Source organism: Ischnura elegans, chromosome 7 (assembly GCF_921293095.1).
Source record: "Ischnura elegans chromosome 7, ioIscEleg1.1, whole genome shotgun sequence".
NCBI lineage: Eukaryota > Metazoa > Arthropoda > Insecta > Odonata > Coenagrionidae > Ischnura > Ischnura elegans.
This window is the reverse complement of record NC_060252.1, coordinates 90,133,149-90,141,618: the sequence shown is the minus strand read 5'-3', so window position 1 is coordinate 90,141,618 and position 8,470 is coordinate 90,133,149. Positions and strand designations below refer to the sequence as shown.

The window sequence follows — 8,470 nt, the reverse complement described above, 5'->3', positions numbered from 1 at the left end:
ATTGTGGGAAATTTATCTGAAGACTATTGGTGTGGATATAAAGGCTTCAAATACCATACATGGTATGCAGTGGAGATCCCAGTGAGAAATGGGTGGTGGAATCCACGTGGAACCCACGTGGAGATGTAACGTGGATACCACGTGTTTTTGGTCGTGGAATCAACGTGGAACCCACGTGGAAATTTGGTGGAAAAATTAAAACAGCAGTAGGTGCTGTCCTAAAACCATTAAAACCTCAACCACTCTATATCTAAACCTTCTATATATGTGTCTACGAATTTTCATGTGCTCTCATGGCTGCCTTTCCACGTATTATATAAAAATAGAATGTGCGATACATTTTCACATAACTAGTATGGTTTCAGGATGATAAATGACGCAATGTCACCAGAGAGTTAAGTTCCACAAATTAGAAATTCTGTTTAACATTTAACGCTAATCACCACAAATCCACTTGAAATCAACGTGGATTCCACGTGGGTCCAACCACTCAATATCCACCACCACCAAATATCCACCACTCAACGTGGGTTCCACGTGGATTCCACCACCCATTTCTCACTGAGATAGCTCAGATGGTAAGCATCTGGTTAGTCAGGCCCAAAGTTGATGGTTCAATATTACACATGCCGTCTGGTTTCAAACATATGTAAAATCATTTCTCCCCTTTTTTGAATGAAATTTATCAATTGTGGAATGTATTATTTTGCAAAAAAAATATTTCTCAAAATACACGCCTATAGGTATAACGCTTTCAGCGTGAAGGTGAAAATTTTAACTTTGCCGTGATCCAATATTTTTTATTTTGCCCTATTTTAAACTAATCCACAAAATTTATTTTTGGGCACGATTTATTGGTTAGCGGTTTATTAATTTAGGCATCTATTTAGTTTTTTTATCCATATTTTTGTTTTTCAACCTATTCTATTATCCTTTGTTATTATGATATTTTATAATGTCAAATATAAAATATGTAATCAAAATGTCTATTACTTGGTACAAATGTAACAAGGGAAAAAATTGAGTACTTGTATTAAAGTTATTCAAGTAATGAGTAATATAATTTTCAGCTATAAAATAACTTCATTTATCTTGATTTTTTATGGAAAATGACATGGAAATCTCATGGAAAGATTGTATCAATTATATCTTATGATCTTTATATATATTGTTGTACATATATTGTTTGGACTTGTGAAAGTGAGTTTCAAATTCAATGATTTATTCAATATTAAAAAAATCACCACAATTTTATAAACCTCTCAACTGTCTTTGTGGTAACACTCCTATTCATTCTGTTGCCACTGGCTATTGAATTTTCAGCCTCGAGAGAACAATATGCGAAATGTGCTATGGCATTTTATGGCACCGAACTAAATTGAAATATTTCATTTCAGAAGCAATACAGGGTAGACCCAGGTTAGCCAACCACTCTAAAAAAGAGGTTGGGAAGGCAGTGGCAGAGTGGCTGAAGCAGGCCAGTGCAAGGGACAGGAGGATGCAAGCAAAGAATGATGCTCAACCTCGATTTGATTAGATTCATAGGTATTTAAAATATTTGGAATTTGGATTTAACGTTAATAAAAATTATTTTTGAATTTTTAATAAAATATTTAATACTGTCTATTTCTCTTAATCCATACTAACCTTCTCCCTCAAATTGGTGCATTATCACGAAGTGGTTAATTAATTTATTTTACCATCAAAGAATCTATGCCTTTGATGAGGGTACATTAACCCATTATTTACACACTCTCAACATCAACCTTTTTCGACCCTTCCTAGTGGGGAGTCCGCATTATCTCGGACTCTGAGGGTAGTTGGAATCCTCCTTTCTAGGTTTATAGCCTTACCAGCGACATTAGTTTGTGGTCAACTTATGATTTGATCAAGTATATAAATTAGCTACATGGATGCTTGCATGTAAATTGAAGACTCCGAATTGCATTTCTCATTTTTTTCTGAGCATTTTCAAATTTTGAATGAAGCTGCATGGTCAATACATATTATCGGATTTAATACATTAACAATTTCCATGTTGATGCTTATACTGTAATTGTGAATGAAAAACTTTGCTGTTTCTACAATTTGGAACTTTATTTTCCTGACTAGTTTCGATACACTGTATCATATTCATAGGACTAGCAGTACAAGTAGCGTCGCTGTGGGTATATATATACCAAAAAGGAGGAAGGGTGGAAGGGGTGGGGAGGGGAAAGGGGAGGAGAGGAGATGTCTGTAGAGCGCTACATTGTTGCGCTTCGCGTAGGAAGGGAGGGGGAGAGGAAAGGGAAAGGAAGGGTACTTAGGGAAGGTGGCGTAGGTTAGCGTCATGGGGATTTTTCGGGTGCAAAATTGGGATGTCCAGGAGGAGGGAGTGGAATGGGAATGGGACCCTTTCTTCACACGGTGCTGCAACTCCGGGGTGAAATCCGCCTGATGCCCTTCTTCAAGGAGGTGGGAGGCAAACTGGGACATCCCCGTTTTCTTGATGTAGTCTCGTTTGTGTTCTTCGCCTCTAATGGCTAGGTTCCTCCCTGTTTGTCCCACGTATTTGGCGTCACAATCACTGCATTTTAGTTGGTAAACCCCACTATGGAGGGCTGGGTTTATGGAGTCTCCCCACCCCTTCCACTCTTCCTCCCTTTTTGGTATATAACCCACAGCAACGCTACTTGTACTGCTAGTCCTATGAATATGATACAGTGTATCGAAACTAGTCAGGAAAATAGGCTTCCAATTTTTTGTAGAAACAGCAAAGTTTTTCATTCACAAATCAGTAAGATGGATTTCTACAACGTGAAGGCCTCTACTATTCAGTGCATTATACTGTAATTGTGATATTAGTTAATATTTATGGAAGAATTACATTTAAAAATTGTAAATGCTGGTCAAAAGACCAAGAATTCAATAGTACTTATTTAAATGTTTTGAGAAAGGAACAAATATTGATTTTGCAAACTGACTGAAAGAACAATCTGAAATCAAAAGGGTTAAAAGTTAGTTTGATCCAATGAAAATTCTGAGCTAAATTGTGTGAATGTCATCAAGACTTCAACTTCGATGCTCTATTAAAAAGGCCAGGAAGACACTTGATGACATCTTCTCTAATCTGCTGTTGATAGGTTTATTTATTTCCGTGAGAGAGTTTTACTTGGTGTTGGGTGCTTGAAAAACAGATTCTCCTTTGGTGTAATGGGGTGAGATATATAGATCTCCTTATGATGATGATAAGAGGGCTCCCCATAGGAGGAGCTAGCTTAATATATATTTCATTGACCCTAATACTAAGGTTCCTTTATTAAAAATCAAATGATAAGCAGCACTGTAACACACCCCTAGAAGAACTAGATATTGAAATCCATTGACGGGGTTTGGGAAAGTTGTTTAATTAACCTGAATTCAACTATGTGGACAGAAATAATTTCAACCACGTTTATTCCAATGGAGAATGATACAGATGTGTACTGCTATCATCTCTCGCGCAGGGAAGTCCTCCTCCGTTGCCTTTCTGTGAGCGTCTCTTTCTTGCGGCGCCTTCCTTTATTTGCAGGAGAGAGGTGGTGCGCTTCATTGTAAAATAAAAAAATCCTGGATTGTATATTGAATTGTATACTGAATGATCACAAGTAAAAGTTAGTTTCATTTTTTATTAATAAATATAAAAATTATTTGTAAACATTAAAAATATATTACAATAAAAAATTTGAAACTCAATTCAATAGAATTCACTTGCATCAAAGGATTACTTTTCAAGAGACCATAGTTCAAAATAAAAAATTTTAGTTGGAAATTTTTATTCCCATGCCTATTAAAAAACAAAGGATGATTATCAATAAACAAGTGAAAAAATTTTGAAAAAATTATAGAGATATTATTTACAATACAATTATGCAAAAATTACCATGTAAAAAAGTGCAAGAACTTCCTGAGGGCACCGGCAACACGTCTTGTAAAGGAGGGCTTGAAATCAGAACCAACAGTATATGCCTGACAACTTACTGCTGACATTTGTGAAGATCCAAGACTGAGCAAAGGGAAATCAAGCAACGAAGCGGCTGCTGAGCACAGCTTGTTGTCATCTATAGATGACGCTCAGCTCTGGGCAGAGTCTGGCACGTCATCAATGGAGGATGCTTGGTCTCAAAGTTTTATACATTAACATTGTAATGCCATATATATTAATAATTAATATTAATGAATAATGAACATGAAATGAAATTTTCCAAGAGTATGGAAAAAGAATAATTGGGGCATGTGAAAGCGTTTTTATGAGGTTTCGCTTTCATGAATGGGATTCGAAATCAATCCGATTCAAATTGTATTGAATATCATAATAAGTTTATATTACATTCTATAAATTTACATTGAAACGCCATAATAATTTATATTCATCACCAATGTACACAATTGCACTTAAATTACATGAATAAATGAAATGGAAATGATGTATTTATACAATTCTTAAAAGTCTAGTCATGACCCAATTCCCCACTTTGCAATGTGTAAAATTTTTTTTCCTGGGAAGTTTTCTGAGCCGTATTCGTGTGTGCTGGCCACTATAGATATACACTGATACGAAGAAGCATAAACATACATGAACCAGAAAAATCCGTCAGCAACATAATTGGTGATGAATGGGATGTGGAATACAGTATTTCTTAATTATAAATTTAAATTTATTTCTTTTTAACACTACTCTATAGCATCAATGATTTTCCCTTGTAAGAATTCATCATTGCATTATTTTTCCACAAATTTTCTCTTCAAAAAAGTGATCTACCTCGGTGAGGTAATAAATTTTATGCCACTAGGAGGGTAGAAAGGTAACTAGATGAACAACCTACAAAAGTAGTTCTTGGTAAATGGCTGAGAATATAGACAATCTCCCCGTTCTATGAAACAATAAAAATCAGGGCCCATTTCCTGATAATTTTTTTAGATCATACCTTTTTAACGGGTGATTAAATGTAAGGGAGTTGTGAAAAACAGTTTGCAGGTCACTCCATCTCAATTCAACCTGCGGTTGACCATTCGAGTCTCCAAATTTGAACAAATTGTATTTGTGGATGTGTAATTAAATCAAAATTGAATTTTAATGATAGTTTGCTGAAAACAGAGTTGATATGAAGTATTTGCATTTTAATATTTTGTTTAGTCTGTGCTATTACCTAAAATACCAGTAATGAATTATATTTATATATTCGGTGATTATTATTCTGGAGCAATATTTTACTAATTGAAGTTGTCTTCAAAGAAGAAGCCTTTGCTTAGGGCGTGGAAAAAAGTCAAATTGATATTGTGCAATTACCTATTATTACTTAATCTTAATGTTAAATATTTTTTTTAACTTACTCACCCAACCTATACCATAATGAACTATGAATTTATCCTAATGATTTTTATGAAACAAAGTTTCAAAATTAAAATTTAGTGGCCAATCAAAAACACCAATGCTTTTTTAACCCTTAGCAGTCACACCTCAGCCCAGCCACATTGCAGACACACCAGGTAACTTGCTACCCCTTGCTGAAAAAACCTAGTTGCACGAAACATATGACTACTTTAGGATTTCTACTGGGTGCTTCATTTTTATTAAATAGTTTTTTAAAAAGCCAAATGATTTTAGTGTGCCAATTTATAGATGGCGCTCTAAAAACTGGTCATGAATGTAGGACCTTCAAAAACATGGCTTTTTTCAGAAAAAATTCATTACTCCACTACTTTTTAATATTAAGGGCTAAAGTTTTACAGTTGTACGCACAAAATATACCAATACCATTAAAAAATAACTCTATCTGTTGATCTAGCAAAAAGAATATTTATTTTTGCAAAATAACTGTCGGGAAAAATGCCTATACTCATGTAGCTCCAAACCAAAGTAGCATCTCAAAGCAATGTCTTGAATTTCCCTACTTAATTAAAGCTCTCATGAGTTGCTAGTGGGGCATATTGATTGTGTTTTGTTCAATTTCTGGGTGTTTATTCTGTAACTATTAGCTTCAAATTTGTCAGCCTTTAGTTGGCTACCAACCACATTCCCTATCTCAATGGAACCTGAAGGATCATAACAGGAAATGGCCAAAACTCTGGTGGTTGGTGGGTTTGAGACATTGAATAAAGCATATCAATGGAAACTCTTAATCTGCTAACCTTCTTATATTTTTCTGTGGCTACAAGGATTTTGTAATTTTGCATCTCCACAAGTCTTGAGCACATTGAAGACAACATTGATGTTGAGGTGGTTGTCTGAGAAGGTTTTATTTTCATTAGCATGACTCTTTGCTGGGCTGTACTTTGCCATCAGGAAAATGTAAGTGGTGGTTGCTCATTGTCAAATGAAAGTGATTGTTTATCATGAGGTGTATTTTGTAACAGAAGTTTTCAATAAATAGATGTGTCGAATAACCTGTTATCCCGGGACTGTCCATGGTCAGTTAATATGGACATACTGTAATGTCCTTGCGCAAATGAGGGGGAGCCATGAGAACAGAATGTACTTCATTGGTAAAGTATAAACACGTTGCGTACCAGGGTATTTAAATTCCTAGGAATGCCGATTCTGGGTGGAGGTGTTGAGATTGGAAATATGCATTTGGTTTAAACATGGTTAAAAAGCTAATGTTTAGAATATAACTTTACCCAGTCAAACGTTATGATGCATCAATTCATTATGAATAACGAACAACTACTGAAAACGTACTAGCAAATACGTACTGTACGCTTTAAAATTGTTTAGGTTGACGCACCTAAATGACAAGAATCTTCGTCATCCGTCTGGAACGTTCGGGAAAAAAATGACGAGAATTCTTGCCATCCATGCGCAACGTGTTAAGGGCCCATAAAAATTTGGAACATTTACGTATAGTTTGAAAGACCTGCTATAATGATTGGCTAAAAACAATGCAAACATGACGTTCTAAACTTTTGGGAATTGGGACACTGTGATTTTAAATCTCCAATGTTTGACCTGAACTAACGAGTTTATCCCTTTGATCTATACCATATCAGGTTTGATGCTTCCTAAACCAAATACCTGACTACAAGTCTGTCTACTCACTAATTATGCTTACAAGTAAGATGATGAACAATGTTATGTATATAGAGCAGCAATATCTGATTTGACACTGCTTTGGTAGCATCCTACCTTATTGACATTTCCACAAAATGATTCAGCTCACATCGTCTACACTCTCCCTCCTCAGTGGTTTTCCGGTGACATTCACGTCACTAACTTCTACCCTGCATTAAAATTAAAGGAGTTACGCTTTAGTATGTAACAAAATAATATACAATAAAACACCAAAATCACAGGAGGAATGAAATTTTAACCCTAAGAGTGCGGGAACGTTTTTATACATTTTGCACACTGACTGCGGCATTCAACCAAAATTTTTATTGCTTCCTGATATCTTGCCAGTGGTGTAGCCAAGGCATCTGGGGGGTCCGGACCCTCCTCCCCCCAAAATTTAAAAACACAATTACAGTGCAACCTCGATATAACGACACCCCACGGAGCACTAATAAACACTCGCTATAGCGAATTGTCGCTTTACCGGAGGTGGAGCAAATAATAGCCAATACACCTGTTGCGAACAGATATACAGGAACAGGAGTGGTGCGGCGACAGATAAACATCTATCCGATAAACGTAATCATAAATCCGGACGAAAGGCGATGTTTTTTTGCATCACTAAATTTCCTTACTCAAATAACGACTAACTATTCAAACAATTTATAAGCGCCGCACTGAATAAAAATCGTGCAAAGCATTGTTTCGTCAATCATTATATTTATCGAACGACAGTTTACCACATACATTTGAGACTGAGCACTCCATTAACTTCATTTCTAACAGATCGCTAGGAATTACAGAGGTTAAGGAGTCTTGATGAAAGTCTTCCGGCAGTGAAACCCTCGCTATGGCGAGAGCCAACACCGAAAGGGTCTCGTAAAAACGAATTTTTTAACACGCTTATTATAGGGTCAATTGACGGTGCATCGGCTATCTCTCGTAATAGCGGGGGTGTCGCTATAGCCCGTACTCGCTTTAACGAGGTTCCACTGTATTTTCCTTCATTCATAAAAATAAAATGTTGAAAAATCATGAATTTACAAAAGACTTCTTTGAAAAATGAAGTTATTTCGATTATGAAAAGTGTTAAAATTAGTTTAAAACCCTCTACTTACTACCCTGTTTAAAAAAAAATTCCCCCTGATTTTGGACCTTCCCCCAAACGAAATTCCAGGCTACGTACGCCACTGTATCTTGCACTTAGGTGCTCTCCGTCACCATGAGGATCACTATAGGGTAAACACTCAAGTGGACCAGCCCTCCTGGCAGGGGTTACTTCATGCACAGGGCGTCTCTTCTGCAGTGGCTGGCAGCTAAAATCCAGTGGCGGCTCGTGAGTCAAATGCCTGGGGGGGCGCACTCCACCGGGCACCACTCCACTTTTTTAATATTTCA

At 36.3% G+C, this 8,470-nt stretch overlaps 1 long non-coding RNA gene across 1 annotated transcript; it reads right to left on the bottom strand.

The window, feature by feature from the left end:
• Window positions 1–3,421: 3,421 nt before the first annotated feature.
• LOC124163098 lies at window positions 3,422–7,338 on the bottom strand. The gene is made up of 2 exons (XR_006865717.1): window positions 7,148–7,338; window positions 3,422–3,568 (listed from the first exon to the last, which is right to left on the bottom strand). It is a non-coding gene; the product is annotated as an uncharacterized LOC124163098 (long non-coding RNA).
• Window positions 7,339–8,470: the final 1,132 nt, after the last annotated feature.